Consider the following 20,000-nt stretch of genomic DNA (forward strand, 5'->3'; position numbering starts at 1 on the left):
TTGAAAGAAGTTTCTTCTGCTGCATTTATTTTATTTATTCATATATTGTGATATATTACAATTTAAAATAATTGTTTTTCAATTTATTATACTTTAAATTATCGTTTATCTCTGCTTAATATTTTTTCATAACCTGTGATACATTTTTATAATACTTGGATGAATAAAAAGTAAATAAAAAAGTGAAAAATAGTAAATGTTTTAAAAATAGAAATCTTTTGTGACAACATTTTTCTTTATTTTTTTAAAATAAATCAATAATTTTATTCAGCAAGGATGTGTTAAATTGATAAAAATTGATAGTAAAGGAGATTTATATTTTTTTAAAATATGTTTTTATTTTGAATAAGTGCAGTTCTTTTAAACCTTTTATTCATCAAATATACAGGGAGTGCAGAATTATTAGGCAAATGAGTATTTTGACCACATCATCCTCGTTATGCATGTTGTCTTACTCCAAGCTGTATAGGCTGGAAAGCCTACTACCAATTAAGCATATTAGGTGATGTGCATCTCTGTAATGAGAAGGGGTGTGGTCTAATGACATCAAAACCCTATATCAGGTGTGCATAATTATTAGGCAACTTCCTTTCCTTTGGCAAAATGGGTCAAAGAAGGACTTGACAGGCTCAGAAAAGTCAAAAATAGTGAGATATATTGCAGAGGGATGCAGCAGTCTTAAAATAGCCAAGCTTCTGAAGCGTGATCATCGAACAATCAAGCGTTTCATTCAAAATAGTCAACAGGGTCGCAAGAAGCGTGTGGAAAAACCAAGGCGCAAAATAACTGCCCGTGAAATGAGAAAAGCCAAGCGTGCAGCTGCCAAGATGCCACTTGCCACCAGTTTGGCCATATTTCAGAGCTGCAACATCACTGGAGTGCCCAAAAGCACAAGGTGTGCAATACTCAGAGACATGGCCAAGGTAAGAAAGGCAGAAAGTCGACCACCACTGAACAAGACACACAAGCGGAAACGTCAAGACTGGGCCAAGAAATATCTCAAGACTGATTTTTCTAAGGTCTTATGGACTGATGAAATGAGAGTGAGTCTTGATGGGCCAGACGGATGGGCCCGTGGCTGGATTGGTAAAGGGCAGAGAGCTCCAGTCCGACTCAGACGCTAGCAAGGTGGAGGTGGAGTGCTGGTTTGGGCTGGTATCATCAAAGATGAGTTTGTGGGGCCTTTTCAGGTTGAGGATGGAGTCAAGCTCAACTCCCAGTCCTACTGCCAGTTTCTGGAAGACACCTTCTTCAAGCAGTGGTACAGAAAGAAGTCTGCATCCTTCAAGAAAAACATGATTTTCATGCAGGACAATGCTCCATCACACGCGTCCAAGTACTCCACAGCGTGGCTGGCAAGAAAGGGTATAAAAGAAGAAAATCTAATGATATGGCCTCCTTGTTCACCTGATCTGAACCCCATTGAGAACCTGTGGTCCATCATCAAATGTGCGATTTACAAGGAGGGAAAACAGTACACCTCTCTGAACAGTGTCTGGGAGGCTGTGGTATCTGCTGCACGCAATGTTGATGGTGAACAGATCAAAACACTGACAGAATCCATGGATGGCAGGCTTTTGAGTGTCCTTGCAAAGAAAGGTGGCTATATTGGTCACTGATTTGTTTTTGTTTGGTTTTTGAATGTCAGAAATGTATATTTGTGAATGTTGAGATGTTATATTGGTTTCACTGGTAAAAATAAATAATTGAAATAGGTATAAATTTGTTTTTTGTTAAGTTGCCTAATAATTATGCACAGTAATAGTCATCTGCACACACAGATATCCTCCTAAAATAGCTAAAACTAAAAACTAAAAACTAAAACTTCCAAAAATATTCAGCTTTGATATTAATGAGTTTTTTGTGTTCATTGAGAACATGGTTGTTGTTCAATAATAAAATTAATCCTCAAAAATACAACTTGCCTAATAATTCTGCACTCCCTGTATTAGGTAGCAGAACTGTTTCCAACACTCATAAATCAGAATATTAGAATGATTTCTGAAGGATCATCTGACACTGAAGACTGGAGAAATAATACTGAAAATTCAGCTTTGCATATAAGCTTTATACAATTCGCTGGTGCCAATGCTCTGAAAAGTTAGTCTGGGGCCCTGTGGTCCCTTAACACAATCTGTTGACTATAGTTAGATTGCACCTACATGTCTACTTACTCTCATTAGAATGTGAGTATCTATCATTTACATAGATCAGTGGTATTAGTACAAACCCAGTTCCCAAAAATTTGGGACGATGTGGAAGTTTCACATTTCAATATTGACATGACATTTCACATACACATTCACATTCAATATTTGATATGTTATCTATATTCTATTGTGAATAAAATATAGGTTTATTAGATTTTTTATTCACAATTTGTAGTGTGTCCCTTTTTGGAATCTGGTTTGTAGATTGGTAAGGTTAGAATAAGCTGGCATGTAATTGCAAAGTTACTTATAGTCAGTAGAATGTCTGTTGAAGGACCATCACAATAAAGTTTTAGCATTAGCAGATATTAAACAGACAGTCTAACAATAATCTAATAATAATTAGTTGACATGTAAAAACTAGCAAAGTTACTTATAATCAATAGAATGTTCTAAAAGTACCTTAAAAAGTGTTACCAAATATTGATAAAATATCATGTTTAGAAAGAGATTTCTTTAGATTGATTATTTATATAAGTTTGTTGAAAGTATGCGTTCAGTGGAGGTTGATATCTCCTGTTTCACTATACTGTTATTCTTTCAGCCAGAGCAACAGAGAGAGCTCATGAGAAGAAAACAGGAATTATGAGTTAAGGTCCTTTCACACCGGCCGCGTAAAGAAAAAGCGTAACGAATAAGCGAATATTTTGCATGCGAATATTTCGTGTCAAAACCAGTCACATCAGCCGCGACACGAATTTGCGAAGTTTCAGAGCTCCAACATTCCAAAACATTCGCAGCAACAGCCGAGAAAACACGGGCACTTCATCATTCAGTGAAGACGAGCTTTTCATTTTATTTAAAGGACCGAGAAGAAGGTTTTGGGTGCAGCCAGTCTTACAGAACAGAGAGTCTGAAGGGGAGGATGCTAATCTTGTACAGGAGCTAAAACTTTATCATGGCCGGTTCTGCACTTACTTTCTAAAGTCTGTGGGACAATTTGAGGATCTCCTCCACAGACGGCAGCGCATCTGACGAGACAAACCGCACACTTCAGGGAATCAATCGATCCAAGCAGATGTTTCCTGTGGAGTCACAATGTAAACATTTCAGTGCCACAGACGTAGCCTACTGATGGCAACACGTTCACTTTCCATAATCGCGGACACAATGTTTAAAAAAAAAAAACAATCAACTATTTATAAAAGGTTATAAGATATTGCTGTCTGTAGCTTACAGTGGGTAAGCTGCAGCTGTACAGCTTACAGTTGTAATCTCATGAGAAATGCCATGCCTGGCAAATGTTAAAGTTGATTGAATAGCTCGTGACATCAACTGGACATTTCGTCACCTTTGTTTCCTTTTATGTGATTGGTTGAAGCCGTTTTTGTCGCCGCTAGAGTAAAAACAAAAAATCGACATCGAAACGAAAAAAAATAAATGTCGTTTTTTCGCCTCAGCACATTCACGTTCGGTGTAGAAGCGCTCATTACACAAACAGCTGATCGGGAAAAAAAAACCATCGCACAAATTATTCGCACATCAAAATCGCGTCCAGTGTGAAAGGGCCTTTATACGAGCTAACCGGAGTGCATGTTTTATTTTTATTTTATTTTTTATGACATGCAGATAAATACACAATTATAAATATGATCTGTCTAAGTTCTTCAAGCAGCCTCTGGTATTTTCCATAAACATAAGTGTATTGGTTAGCAATGGTTAACATAAGTAGCCTTTAGCGTTGCATTATCGTATACAAATGAACACATATACCTGTATATATACAGCCAAATACCTGTATATTTCTGCCTCAAACAGTGATCCGAATCCCAAGGAAGTTATTTCAAACACTCACTGGTGTCTGAAAGTGAGTTAAGCTGAAAATTGTCTAAAATGTCAAAGTTAGCTGGTAGCCTGATATAATAACATGTGGAACACTCCACAAGCCCCAGATGGCCCACCTTGGACAAATTTATTCCGCAGTAGTGTTGCATGATATACTGGTACTAAAAAAGTTATTAAAAACGTAAGATAAAATGTATACAATTTTTTTTTATGTATATATATATATATATATATATATATATATATATATATATATATATATATATATCATTTACATATATATATATATATATATATAACATTTACATATATATATATATATATATATATATATATATATATATATATATATATATATATATATATATTAGGGCCGGGACTTTAACGCGTTAATTAAGATTAATTAATTACGTGACTTTAAAGCGTTAATTAATTACGCAAAAAAAGAAAAAAAATTTTTTTACCACACTTATTTTTGCACCGCGGAACGTTTTTCAATGAATGAGTTTCGACGGACCAATTATACTGGAACACCAACTAGCGCTCCAGAGTCACGACAACAACAAACCATGTGAACATGAACGAAGCTATGGAACGAAGAAGCTGATGAGACTGCTTTGCTTGGCCCCGTGGATGGGAAATTTTGTTTTAAAAAAACGAAAGAATGGAAGCGTCGTCAAGAGCATGGTTGTGAGCAAGCTATACAACAAGGAATTTGCGTATCACCGCAGCACATCGAGCCTCAAATATCACAAATATGCTTTTGCTAAACTCTGCTGGACTGAAATAAATAAACAAAATTTTGTTGATTAAGCTTATGTATTCAGTCATTATTCAATGGTATACTAAAAATACATGTGAAAAATTACTTCTCATTGTTCTCAGGTCAAATATTTATATGCAATTAAAATGCGGTTAATTTCGATTAATTAATTAGATAAAAAGTTTTAATCGAGTCCCGGCCCTAATATATATATATATATATATATATATATATATATATATATATATATATATATATATATATATATATATATATATATTAGGGCCGGGACTCGATTAAAAAAATTAATCTAATTAATTAGAGGCTTTGTAATTAATTAATCGAAATTAATCGCATTTTAATCGCATATAAATATTTTACCTGAGAACAATGAGAAGTAATTTTTCACATGTATTTTTAGTATACCATTGAATAATGACTGAATACATAAGCTTAATCAACAAAATATTGTTTATTTATTTCAGTCCAGCAGACCAGTGCAATGTTTGCCATTAAGTGTAGCAAAAGCATATTTGTGATATTTGAGGCTCGATGTGCTGCGGTGATACGCTAATTCCTTGTTGTATAGCAGGGGTGTCCAATCCTGCTCCTGGAGGGCCACTGTTCTTGTGAGTTTAGCTCTAACCCCAATTTAACACACCTGTACCAGCTCATTAAGGTCTTATTAGGCATACTAGAAACTTTAGCAGTGTATTGAGGCAAGCTGGAGCTAAACTCTGCAGGACGTCAGTGGCCCTCCAGGACCGACTTTGGATACCCCTGTTGTATAGCTTGCACACAACCATGCTCTTGTCGACGCTTCCATCATTTCGTTTTTTAAAACTAAATGTCCCATCCACGGGGCCAAACAAAGCGGTCTCATCAGCTTCTTCGTTCATGTTCACTATGGTTTGTTGTTTTCATGGTTGTTGTCGTGACTCATGAGCGCTAGTTGGTGTTCCAGTATAATCGGTCCGTCAAAACTCATTCATTGAAAAACGTTCCGCGGGGCAAAAATAAGTGCGATTAATTATTTTATTTTTTTTGCGTAATTAATTAACGCGTTAAAGTCCCGTAGTTAATTAATCTTAATTAACGCGTTAAAGTCCCGGCCCTAATATATATATATATATATATATATATATATATATATATATATATATATATATATATATATATATATATATATATATATATATATATATATAAATATATACACACACACACACACACACATACAGGTCCTTCTCAAATACAGCTCATGAAAACCCAAAATTCCCATGTCAAAAAATTAGCATATTTAATCCGACCAATAAAAGAAAACTGTTCTTAATACAAAAAAAGTCAACCTTCAAATAATTATGTTAAGTCATGCACTCAGTGCCTGTGGCACTGCTGAGGTGTTATGGAGGCCCAGGATGCTTTGATAGCGGCCTTAAGCTCATCCAGAGTGTTGGGTCTTGCATCTCTCAACTTTCTCTTCACAATATCCCACAGATTCTCTATGGGGTTCAGGTCAGGAGAGATGGCAGGCCAATTGAGCACAGTAATACCATGGTCAGTAAACCATTTACCAGTGGTTTTGGCACTGTGAGCAGGTGTCAGGTTGTGCTGAAAAACGAAATCTTCATCTCCATAAAGCTTTTCAGCAGATGGAAGCATAAAGTGCTCCAAAATCTCCTGATAGCTAGCTGCATCTTGGTCCAACACAGTGGACCAACACCAGCAGCTGACATGGCACCCCAGACCATCACTGACTGTGGGTACTTGACACTGGACTTCAGGCATTTTGGCATTTCCCTCTCAGTCTTTCTTCAGACTCTGGCACCTTGATTTCCGAATGACATGCAAAATTTGCTTTCATCCGAAAAAAAGTACTTTGGACCACTGAGCAACAGTCCAGTGCTGCTTCTCTGTAGCCCAAAGTGTCTTGACCTGGGGAATGCGGCACCTGTAGCCCATTTCCTGCACACGCCTGTGCACGGTGGCTCTAGATGTTTCTACTCCAGACTCAGTCCACTGCCTCCGCAGGTCCCCAAGGTCTGGAATCGGTCCTTCTCCACAATCTTCCTCAGGGTCCTGTCACCTCTTCTCGTTGTGCAGCGTTTTTTGCCACATTTTTTCCTTCCCACAGACTTCCCACTGAGGTGCCTTGATACAGCACTCTGGGAACAGCCTATTCGTTCAGAAATGTCTTTCTGTGTCTTACCCTCTCGCTTGAGGGTGTCAATGATGGCCTTCTGGACAGGGTAGGGTCAGCAGTCTTACCCATGTTTGCGGTTTTGAGTTATAAACCAGGCTGAGAGTTTTTAAAAGCCTCAGGAATCTGTTGCAGGTGTTAAAAGTTAATTAGTTGATTCAGATGATTAGGTTAATAGCTCGTTTAGAGAACCTTTTCATGATATGCAAATTTTTTGAGGAATTTTGGGTTTTCATGAGCTGTATGCCAAAATCATCAGTATTAAAACAATAAAAGACCTGAACTATTTCAGTTGGTGTGCAATGAAACTAAAATATATAAAAGTTTAATTTTTATCATTACATTCTGGAAAATAATGAACTTTATCACAATATGCAAATTGTTGTATATATATATATATATATATATATATATATATATATATATATATATATATATATATATATATATATATATATATATTTATATATATATATATATATATATATATATATATATATATTTATATATATATGGACTTGTCGTAATTATAAAATTACATTAAAAAAAATATATATATAAATTACTCATATCATGAAATAAGATTCTGGTCATCCCAACCTGTTCAGAATAGTGAAAAGTTGGTGAATGTTAACATGATTAATAATGTGATTTTGCAAACATCACTGTAAGGCTGTTCACACTGGCATGTAATTATTATTGTAATAAGAGGAGGGAATGGTCAAAAAGCAGGGCAGGAACATGCTGGCCAAGTGAGTTTTTTTTTTTTGTTTTTTTTTTTTTTTTACAATAAACAGTATGTTCTGTCATATTATTTATTATTGTTATATTATTTATTTATTTATTTAATTTTTGCAGTGGTATCGATTCAGTATCAGTATCAAGGTATTTTAGTCTGGTATCGTATCAGTCATAATTTTGGTATTGTGACAATACTATTCAGCAGCCTAAAAATCCCTGAAATTTCCCCTGAGGAAGCCCTAATCAAGTCCTGGAAGTACCAGCACATACTGGACCGACAGTGCAAACTGCTATTGTTAAGCTCTGAATTTTCTATATAACCTTTATTTTAAATTGTTATGCTGATTTTATATATATATATAAATAAATACCCTGCAGGAACCCTGACAAGTGCTCATAGACTTTTGACCCCCATTGTGTATACACATACAGAGAATGCACCCTCTCAATAACAAGTTCTTCAATCAAGGACTGTGCAAATACAGCTTTGAAAACATTGTGTACAGTGTGCTGATATAGGTGACACCTCAAATCAGAAGCGACTATGGTAAAATAACACCACAATGCCTTTTACTTTCTTTTTGGCAACAGAAAAAGAAAAAAAAAATCACTGAACATGCCAGCAGGAAGCCAGACATCTGCTTTCAAATGAACATGCTCCACACACAGGGAGGGTGAGATGAGTGTCGTGTTCTCAAATAGGGAAGATAGAGTGATTTGTGTGTATGTGTTTATGTGTGTGTGAGGGAGATGTGAGGTGGAGGGTGTCTGGGAGGTTGTGGGGTGTTAGCAGAGCTGCGATGTTGCCAGTCACAGTGAGGGGGTTGTGTGTGTGTGTGTGTGTGTGTGTGTGTGTGTGTGTGTGTGTGTGTGTGTGTGAGAACTGTAATGGATAATGTAAAAGCAGATGGGTATCTCCTGGGAGACAGAGAGAAATTCAAACAGATGGTCCCATTGCTTCTTATTTATGTGTTGCCGGGGACACACACACACACAGACCCTTGCACACAGACTCTAACCATATGATGGATCATTATAGTGTGCATTGCATAAACACCAATATGTTTTTAAAACTGGATGGCAAAACTTAAAAACCGCAAAGGGAGAGATTGAGGGTAATAACTCAAGGCTTGTTGACAGGACGTGGACCCCATAGCCATGCTAATATGAATAAACCTCATTACAGCCAATCCGGTCACTCTATTAACTGGTAAGTTAGAACAGACTGAAGAAGAGTGACTGGCATGTAGACGAGAACAGAAGTCAAGAGAGCTGTGTTATCAGTTCATATTAACCAAAATACAAGTAAGAGCACAATGTTATAGTTATTTTCTGTCATCCTTTACTCACCCTATAATGTTTTAAACCTGTATGACTGACTTTTAGGAAAGATATTTTGAAGGATGTTTCAGCTGTTTGTTTATAAGTCAATGGGGTTGAAAACAACCCAGGCATTTTTCAAAATATCTTCTTTTGTCTTGGCGTTTCACAGAGGAAACGAAGCCATATAGATCTGGAATGACACGAGGGTGAGTGAACGACAGATTTTATCCCTTTAAGAGCAGTGACGGTGTGATTTAGCAAATCAATACAAAAAACATACAGGCCAACACAAACTGACCAACATAGTCATGACCGGTAATCTTACTACAACACTAATCATTGCACAACCCATTTATTTTTTGTTGTGGAAGCTTTTTCTGTACACCATTACCATAATTGTTCCCTTTTGTTAATGATTGCCAATTGCATGCAAAGGCCAAGGGGTGTAAGGGGTCAGTGTTCAACAGGCACACACACTCACACTCACGCACCGGCAATGAAAGTGGTTAGTGGTTATTCTGACTCTTTGACCTGTTCAACCTCAGCAGGGTTAATTCTGTCTCCATGGACACAGACAGATTGGGTAATATGGAGCCCTCTCAATCCAGCAGGTTATCTCCATTAATAACACACACACAGAGACATAGTAATTGGTGTAGTAATGTGGGAGCACTGAAGTGAGGACCATCTATTGGATCCAAGATTACATACTGCCCTCTCCCTCATAAATACAGTCCAATACTAACCCACTTTCTGCCCTGGGAGATTACCGCTTAGAGCTGCCTAGGTACATCTATTTGGGGAACTGTTCATCTTTCTTCCGAAATGTGTAAAAATGACTTGGAAAAACACAGGGAAGATAAACGGTTGTATTACAATGGCAACTGGTCTAAATAAATTTCTTGAGGCTAGTTTTCCATTGCAGCGGCCCCTGAATGTTACAAAGGAAACTCTGAAAAATGTACCTAGAAACAACAGCAGTGAACACTGAGTAGTCTCTGTTTCAAATCTTTTTTTCCGTTTAAAGGTGAAAATTGTTAACAATATTACCACATTATTATCTGCATCACATAAATGTACAATTTTATTGTATCAGTGCGCTAAAAATAATACATTAACTCAATAAATAACCATACATTTACACAGAAAAGGGACAACAATGCTTTTATATGAATTATACTGATTTTTTATTTTATTTTTGCGCTGTCACCCAACAGTAACTAAATGATCATTAAACAACAATAATCCGATACTAGGCATCATTATTAATCTAAATAGTTAATATTTATATGTATGTACTTTTTTTCATGAATCTAATTAGTTCCAAATTGAATAGGTCTAATTAAGTCACACATTTCTCAAATATTGTTTAAGACACAATATTAAACAACTGACAACTGATTAATAAAAAATCATTTATTTGCAATGTAAACCTGAATTTGCAATTCAAAGCTGACACTCTTCGATGCAAAAAAAGTGCTTTTATGATGACTCCCATCCATATCATCAGCACTTTGAAGTGTCTGTTCAGCATTTACAATATATTTACTGTAGCAGGGAGAAATTAGTTGAACTCCCATGCACCAGTCGTTATTAATATTTGCTTTTCATTTTAGCCACGGGCACCACACGGGGCAGGAGTGTGTTCTTCCATAGTTAACATGACCCTGGAGCAGGATATTACAGCTGAAACGTGTACAGCCCACGCAGGTGAACACATTGAGCTGTTGTTATTTGATTAAGCTGCTCCTATTTAATGTGCATTAACTTGATGATGCTTGAGGAGGGCAGTTCTCCGGGTATGACAGAGAAAACACGGCAGGATTCGCTATCATACACACAGACATCATCATGAAGGAGTAGACTGCACTGAGTGTGGTGTTAGCAACTTTTGTGTTCGCATTTAGAGGAGATAAAAGCGCTGAAATGCAAACACAGATGATTCCTCCCCTTCAGTCATTTGTCAAAGTTCGGGTGTTGCGTTGTCTTTTTTAGCACCCTTGAATTTGTTTTTCCACTGTTAATCTCAGACAGTTAGGGCCGCTACCACACTGACGAGAGAGAGAGAGAGAGAGAGAGAGAGAGAGAGAGAGAGAGAGAGAGAGAGAGAGAGAGAGAGAGAGAGAGAGAGAGAGAGAGAGAGAGAGAGAGAGAGAGAGAGAGAGAGAGAGAGAGAGAGAGAGAGAGAGAGAGAGAGAGAGAGCATCCTGCTAAAAACATCAAACACATCTTTCGATAATCATATTTATAGAGTATATAGCATTAAGGAGCATTACTTGTGACAATCGTTCAAGATTTGAAACTAACAAGACCATTACAAACGCATGCGTACACACGTAACAAAACAGAAGCCCACACTAATTATTAAAATACAAGCTGTGCCATAGTACTTTTGAAAAACATAATCTGTTAAATCTGTAAGATGTTGTCATACATAAGCATGTAACTGGATCAGTTATACCATGTCAAATGCCGCTCAAATTAAATTTGACAAATTCCATGAATGCTTTAGGAAAGCATAGAGCAAACTATTGTATGGAACATGCAGTTTTCAATTAATTTTCCTTACAGATGTCCCACCAACTCCCCAATCTCATGCACGCGCGCACACACACACACACACACACACACACACACACACACACACACACACACACACACACACACACACACACACACACACACACACACACACACACACACACACACAGGGTTTCTCGCATGTAGACTATCATGTGGAACGCTTTAACTCTGTCCTTGCAGACAGCGACTTCAACTAGCAGCCCTTTCTGTGTTTTGATAAAAGAGTGTTTTATCAGACAATCCACCCAAATATGGAGTGAAACTCTGCATATTCCGCTTTCACGTAGGATGGCAGAAAAAACCAAGAGTGATTTTTATAGCATTCCTCAAATTTTCCATGATCAAAAATCATTCCTGATCTTCCCTTTGTTGTTGAAAATTAAAGCAAACTAAAACGGGGAGTTAAGGAGGGTAAGCGAATGATAGTGCAAATGAGGCAGAACTTTAAGGGCTTGTGTAGCTCTCCGATTCCATGGACGAGTCTGTATTCTGCACTTCAAAGTCCTCTGTTTGATTCCGCAGGAACAGTGTTAGAGTCTGCACTCAATTTCAGAAATAATTTGCTTTGAGAAAGAATCTGGAAGCAATTTGTGATAATGCGGCCAAGTCTCTTTACTCTTTTTTTTTCTTCTTTTTCTATTCTTTCTTTTTCACAGAGAAAGTTATTGTAACTATTGACCTCTCCAGTGCTTGAATGGCATTTCCAAGCATCCCGTGTGCCACTGTTATTACAGAACGGAACTTTTTAATCCAGAATGTCAGTGTTGTTCTAAGCCTCATGTTCCATATTCCATGTGCAACTACTACAGCTATCCATCTACGCAAACTCTGATGAAAACACTTCTAGAGATGTGCAGTGTCCTCTTGGATTGTGCAAGAAAAAAAAATAAAAAATTCAGAAATGTATAAATTTGGCTACTCAATATCACAGGTCAGGGTTCTTTTAAGAAATAATGTTTCACATTCATGCACCAAATTATCCTTCATCGCTTCTCATGATTATAAACACTTTTTTTCAGCAATCAAACAGACGCATCTAATATATAATCTGATCATCACAATCTATCAATCTGGCAAAGGAAATGCAATGCATAAATAAATGAATTAATATTGATTATAATTACTATAATAATACCCAATGTATTATGCATTCACTGCTTATCCAAAATACAATTCCTGAACCTATGAATGTAAAAACTGGTTAATTGCTTTTGTCAATATTCCATTACAGTGTAAATCCACTTACTACTCCAGCAATTTTTTTTAAACAATTTACATTTATTCAATAAGCAGATACTTTCATCCAAATTGACTTAAAAATGAGGAAAACCACAAGCAAGCCACATTATTAGAAGCATCACAATAAAATTAATAATAATAATAAAGAGCAAAACTGTTCACTATAACTCACAAACTTGGATGTAAGCATTTGAGTCTATCTATTCAATTCATTATTATACATTCAATTTATTGCTATACATATTTCAGTTTGTAACAAATATGTATAAATATTTTCTAATATACTACATGAAAAACTCTGATTTGTCTTTTTAGCTAAAACATGTTTAGGTGGGAAAGGGTGATAAGAATGTTTGACAGCGATTGAGAAGAATATGAAAAGTGTGCAGTCTGAAATGTTTGAGAACCACTTTACCTATATGAAGAAACCATATTCAAATCTGTTCTGTGCTATACTTGAACAACATCAGAAAGAAAGAAGACAGAAAACAAGTTAGTTGCTAATGCAAAGCACACGAGTCAAAACAACAGTAACAGGTCAGGATTACAAAAATGTACAGCAAATACAAATACCGCTATTAAGGAAGATGAGAAAACAGAGAAAGAGGAACAATGAAGAAACACAAAGAAAAAGAAAAAACATTTTAAATACACAGATTGGTTGAAAGTGGAATGAATAATATAAAGAGAGGGGCATCTTAAGATGGAGCATTACTCCACATTTAATAAATACATTCGTGCAAGCTGTCACACTGCTGCCCTCCTGTGGTATAGATAACCAGCATTACACTTAGGCCTGCACAAACCCCATCTTCACATTACGCCAAGTGAAACATTCATACAAAGCTAATGCAAAAAATGTAATTATATACACGCACCTTTTTTATTAAACCTAAAAATACTTTAATATGAAGAGAGGGAAAAATAAGAGAATGCGTACATAGCTCTGATGTTGCCAACATGGCTTCATATCAGTGCTTTAAAGGGTTAGTTCACCCAAAAATTCTGTCATTAATTACTTACCCTAATGTCGTTCGACTCCCATAAGACTTCTGTTCATCTTCGGAACACAAATGAGGATATTTTTGTTGAAATCCGATGGCTCAGCAGGCCTTCATTGACACCACTGTCATTTCTGTTCTCAAGACCCATAAAAGGCACTAAAGACGTCGTTACAAAGCCCATCTCACTACTGTGGTTCTACAATCATTTTCTGAAGCGATGAGAATATTTTTGTGCGCAACAAAACAAAATAACGACTTATATAGTGATGGGCTGATTTCAAAACAAAGATTTGAGTGGTTATGAATCAGCGAATTGATTCATGATTCGGATCGCGTGTCAAACTGCTAAACTCATGTAACATTGGCGATCCAAACGGATCCAAATCATGAATTGACAGAGTGATCCATAACGTTCGAAACTTTATTTTGAAATCGGCTCTTTACTATATGTCTTTTTTTTTGCGCACAAAAACTAATTCTCATCCCTCCATAAAATTATCGTAGAGCCAATGTAGTGAGATGGTCTTTTTAACTACATCTTTAGTGCCTTTATTGGTCTGGAGAGAGGAAATGACATTGGTATCAATGAAGGCATTTCTGAGCCATCGGATTTCAACAAAAATATCTTCATTTGTGTTCCAAAGATGAACTGAGGTCTTACGGGTGTCGAACGATACTAGGGTAAGTAATTAATAAGAGCATTTTCATTTTTGGGTGAACTAACCCTTTAATAACTCAGTACATTTTATTTAATCAGACCATGTTTAATTGCCTGTCATTCACAGGTCACTCCCAATTGCCCTGTCTTCTTGTTCTTCATCTCCAGCACCACATCGGTAACTGCTCCTCATCTGGTGACACCGCCAGCCTGCCTACCTCATTCACTTCCTTCTTTGACCACCAAGTTTTCAAAAACATTTGTAAAACTGCTGCCCACCTCGACCACCAAAGACCCCAAAGCACTTCTTTACAGGACTTTTACAGAGCACAACATCTGAGAGCGACACACATGACAGCACACAGTCGGGGGGTAGGGAGTAACTTATTTCTAGACAACGACTTTATATTATTTGTGCCATACAGCTGATAAAAACCATTGAATTACCTACGTCAAAAACCCTCTACTTAATATCCCAAAATGTTTTTTTACCATGTACATCTCTGGCCATCATACTCAAGAAAAACACAAAAGTCAACATTTGCTTCAGCACACATAATGATGAACAGCTCGTGCTAATTGCAGGTAATGTTAGTATATTGTTTCATGCAGGTTTTATATGGAGCGTGGTAGAGCAGGTTAAACTAAGCAGGCTGGGAGCGGATCAGGTATCCTTGTGTGCACACACACAGACACACGACACACACGCACAGACACAGTAAACTTCTCAATCTCACCTTCCAGCCATCCATGACCCTCCTACTTCCAGCCCCTCCTCTCCCCTCCCACACCAGTAATCAGGTAACTCCCACATTAACTGGCAGGGAAACGGGTCATTAATATCTCACTTGTTTCCATCCCTGTTTGCTCTATATATCACTGCCTGGCCGTTCTATTCACATCCATACATTACAACTATTCTCAGAATACTTCATTGTCAGCCCATGGCAGTCTCATTACTTATTAAGATAAGAGGAGAGATGCGGCAGCGAGCTCAGCTTGCTTTAAAAGCTCTTCTCCTCTACCCCTCCTCCCGGTTTCGCTCACCTTTTTCCTCCTCTCTTTTCTCTTTCTGCCCCTCTCCTTCTTTTGATTCACTAAATTGTTGCCCCTAATAAAACCTTAACATACTTAAAAGAATCGTTCATCCAAAAAATACAATTTTGTAATCATTTACTCACCCTTATGTCGTCCCAAACTTGTTAGACTTTAACGTTTAAATGGACATTTTGCAGCCGACTAGTCAACTCTCTAACACCCCCACCATAAATTTAATTCCTATCTCTAGATATACACTTTCCAAAATAATAAATTAATTTTATAATGTAAAATTAAAGAGGTTAGTTGACCCAAAAATGAAAATTCTGCCATTAATTACTCACCCTCATATCATTCCAAACCCTTCTCAACATGGAAGATATTTTTAATGAAATCTGAGAGCTCTCTGACCCCTCCACAGATAGCTATTTAAGTAACACTTTCAAGAAGAAAAGTAGTAAAGGTTCAACCTTAATATTACGATAAAACATACAAACCTTCTATAATAGAAAACAAACATTTGCGTCTATAATATCGATATTATAGACGATAAAACAAACAAACCTCTTCTAGTCTTTGCCATTCTCCTACGCTGTTAATGTAGTGTAAACAGAGCAGCATTTCCGAGTTTTAGGACAGAATGGCGGCTCACCATTGACTAGCTCCAGCATACGAATCAAATGCATGCAGTGTGTTGCTCACGTAAACAGTGTCGGCCAATTGCAAGCCGGCGTTCTGACATAGTGCTTTGAAAGTGCTGCACTACTATGTCAACAGCGTAGGAAACTTGCACAGACAAAAAGTATTCTTGTCACTTCATAAAATTAAGGTTGAAACACTGGACTAGTCACATGGACTATTTTAACAGTGTCTTTCCTATGCTTTGAAAGTGGTAATTAAATTGCTGTCTATGGAAGGGTCAGAAAGCTCTCAGATTTCATCAAAAATATCTTAATTTGTGTTCTGAAGATGAATGGGCTTATGAGCAAGGTGAGCAATTATTGACAGAAAATGTATTTAAGGGTTAAACAACCCTTTAACATTAACACAATTTAAACGTTGCCTTTGTAAAAATATAAAAGGGAAACATTAAATGTGCAAAAAATAATAGTAAGCAACTAGTATTTCCAAGTCAAGTAGCAGCAGCAGTATTGTTTCATCAACTAGTCTTGTACATCCCTAATTAAGACTATTCTAGTATACTCTTATTTCACATAAGGATTGAAAAAACTTGAAATGCAGCACAAAAGTCAAATTGACTCCTTTGTAAATGATAATTTTGTTTGACTTTTTGAGTCCTTGTTTTGATTATTCAAAGCTTAAGTCCACATTTATTGTAACTGCAAATGGAAAAGAACATCTTTTCAAAATGTCTTTTTATATTTCCCGGAAGAAAAAGTTATACGAAATTGGAAATACATGACTGAGTAAATGACATTAAATGATTTTTTTTTTAAGTAGAGCATAATGTTTTGATGTTGTGAGCTTAAAGTGGAAAGCTCATGAGGAGATAAACTATCCTAGCATCCTGACCTCTAACTGGAGACTCTGAGACTGGAGCATCGGCCACTCGCATGCAATAAAACAGCTCATTCTCATAAATGATGTTACAGCAAATTCATTCCATTACAGTCATTACATCACCATATTCTTTTCCATTTGGTTCCAGTAGCCATCAATGCAAAAAAAAGAAACAAAAGTGATGTCTTAATGAGTATACAGTATAGTTTGTATATTCATACAAGCAAAAAATAAGGGATAAAATGTAGTCAGACACTAATATATATGTCTTTTTTTAAAACACACAAAAAAAACAGCACGATCAGGAAACCAACACAAAGAAGGATTTATTTTGCAAAAATGACCTCTTAATAATTGCAGGAAAATAAAACAAAATTTTATGTATGTATCTATCTATCAGGTGTTGAATGCTTTAAGGCCATTTTTCCTGGCCCAGTTGCAACATCCAATGAAACATCCATATGCACACACAGGCCACAGCAGAGGTCATTATAAGGTCAGGGAACTATCGTGTCTGGCATCCATTTCCTGTGTCCTGTGTCACAAACTGCTTTAATAAAGCGTTCTTGTCTCAAAGACGAGGTCGTCTGGGTAAGTGTGTGTGTGTGCTCCCTCTGATTTTATCTGCAGAAGAAGGATGACTACATAACACACAAACGGTCACAGCAATGTGTGTAAGTGTGTGTGTGTGTTGAGTTAACCTACTTCATGTCCTTAGTCAAGTCAAGAGTATTCAAGAGAGGCCAAGAGGACAAGTCACATGGCCTGAGATCAGTCAAATCCAATGCATCATGTCAGGCTTATGGGTACTACTTTTTTTATTTATATCTGAAGCAGTCATTGATTGTCTTGGATAAATGTGAATTTGCATTATACATCCAAGGTGCTAGCACAGTACTGTTTATCTTATGGTGTTGTTTTTTCTGGTGCATATCATAATTCTACAACATTTAATTCAAACAAAAACATTCCAAAAAATGTCAGCCTTGTTCCTTTTAATCAGTTCACAGTATCCACAACTTTCCTGCCAGTCGTAGTGGGCGTCGCCATGTCACCGTATATAGTTCATATAGCAGTATTTATTAATCTTTGTTAATGTTAGTTAAGAAAAATACAGTTGCTTGCTATTTGTTCAATGTTAATTCGCAGTGCATCAAAGCTGCAGTCCGCAACTTTTTGCGCTCTGGTAACTAAACAGAACTGCATGTATCTTGCAGAAGAACATAGCAGCCAGAGCTACTTCTCTCTTATGTCTATGGCAAGTCACGCGGGGACTGTGCTCCTCCACAGCGGATCCAACCAGACCGGTCTGAAATAGTCTCAATATAAACATTTATTATAAGTGCACCATAATTATTCAGGGTAAGAAAAAAACATGGTTTAGAAATGGATTCATGTTATACATTGGCATTATATATTTTTTGTAAATCTTGAACAAACAAAAAAAAAAAAAATTACAGACAGCAACTTTAAGTAAAGTTCAAATATACAACTTTTGATTTTAAAGGGGTACTTCAGCACTGGGAAGATAAATCTGTATTTAAACTGGGTCATCGATGTAGTAGAAATGTGAAATTATTTTTGAATTTGGTGCCTTCTAGACTGAGAAAAGACAGAAAATGTATTTTTGTCTCATGGAGATGAAAGACTACAATTCCCAGAATGCTTCGCTGCCCTGTGAGGCCATTCCCAAAGCCACCTTCTGGATTACTGTGACTGAGTTGGAGAAGACACTACAATTAAAAACTGAACGTGTCTGTTCAATATAATGAGTGAGTCACCGCGCGAGTATCACAGCACTGAGCACTAACTGCAGAAGTCAGAGAAATGAGCTGAGCTCTCGTGAGAGCTGAGGTAATCACAACTACACTCACGGCATACATTCATTTGAATATACTCCAGGGTTTCTACTGATACAAAGCCATATGCTAATCGCTGAAGAAACACTTCAATAATGTATTAGTAAATGCTGAAATTAACATGAACTAACAATGAACAATACTTATTAATCTTAACTTAAGTAGTTAACTAATGAAACCTTTATGTAAATTGTTACCATAATAACATTAATAATTGTATACACTACATACAGTCCACACATTTCACAGGCTCAAACCAAGGCACGGTCAAAGATGGCAAAGACAAATTTTAATCACAAGACCTTATACAATTTGATTACCACGTCATAGAACCTTAATGTCTCCAACATGGTCCTGCTAGAGCTCCAGGGCTGGGTTTAATTACAGGGGGCAGAGCCAAACCTGGTCCCCAGCACAGTGTGCCCACTCTCAGGGAGTCAAACACGTGCCATCCCCTCCTTTACTCTGTTGTTTACCAAATGCCTAACACATCATGGAACCATTTAATTTAACTTGAGTTGCTTTTTTTTTATAAATACATTTAGAGTATGTGAATAAGTAGAAAAATATCTACAACATGCCTCCCCCCAGTGGCAACACCCTTATAAAGAGACAGAAATGCTCAATAACTGTGTGTGTGTGTGTGTGTGTGTGTGTGTGTGTGTGTGTGTGTGTGTGTGTGTGTGTGTGTGTGTGTGTGTGTGTGTGTGTTATATTAAATATCTCTTATTTTCCAACTTTCATTTAAAACGGCATGTTTTTTGTCCTCAACAAAAGATGATTTTGTTTTTGGGTTTTTTTGTTTGGTATTTTTTTGGGTGGTGTTTGTTTGTTTTTAACTACATTGTACCGCTTTAAATTTGGGTGTAAGAAAAAAAAAATCCTTAGTTGCAATGAAAGTCAAAGGGTTCCAATGTAGTTTGTTCCAAACATTCTTCAAAATATATTATTATGGAATAATATAATACAATATATATAATACAAAATATATTATTTTGGATTTCATTTATAACAGCACCAACAAAATGACATTAAAAGAAAAGTTTTGCAGTATTTATGTATCACTTATCACTACT

The 20,000-nt window shown here is 36.5% G+C and overlaps 1 long non-coding RNA gene across 2 annotated transcripts in view; it reads right to left on the minus strand.

The window, feature by feature from the left end:
- LOC137071935 (uncharacterized) overlaps nucleotides 1–20,000 on the minus strand; it is a 138,627-nt gene that overhangs the window by 64,190 nt on the left and 54,437 nt on the right. The window contains exon 3 of one of the 2 annotated variants that reach the window (XR_010904555.1): nucleotides 3,129–3,235. The exons of the other annotated variant lie outside the window; for it this stretch is intronic. This is a non-coding gene — a long non-coding RNA (uncharacterized lncRNA). The remainder of the gene's footprint in view (nucleotides 1–3,128; nucleotides 3,236–20,000) is intronic. 2 annotated transcript variants of the gene reach the window in all.

This window comes from Pseudorasbora parva, chromosome 1, assembly GCF_024679245.1.
Source record: "Pseudorasbora parva isolate DD20220531a chromosome 1, ASM2467924v1, whole genome shotgun sequence".
Lineage (NCBI taxonomy): Eukaryota > Metazoa > Chordata > Actinopteri > Cypriniformes > Gobionidae > Pseudorasbora > Pseudorasbora parva.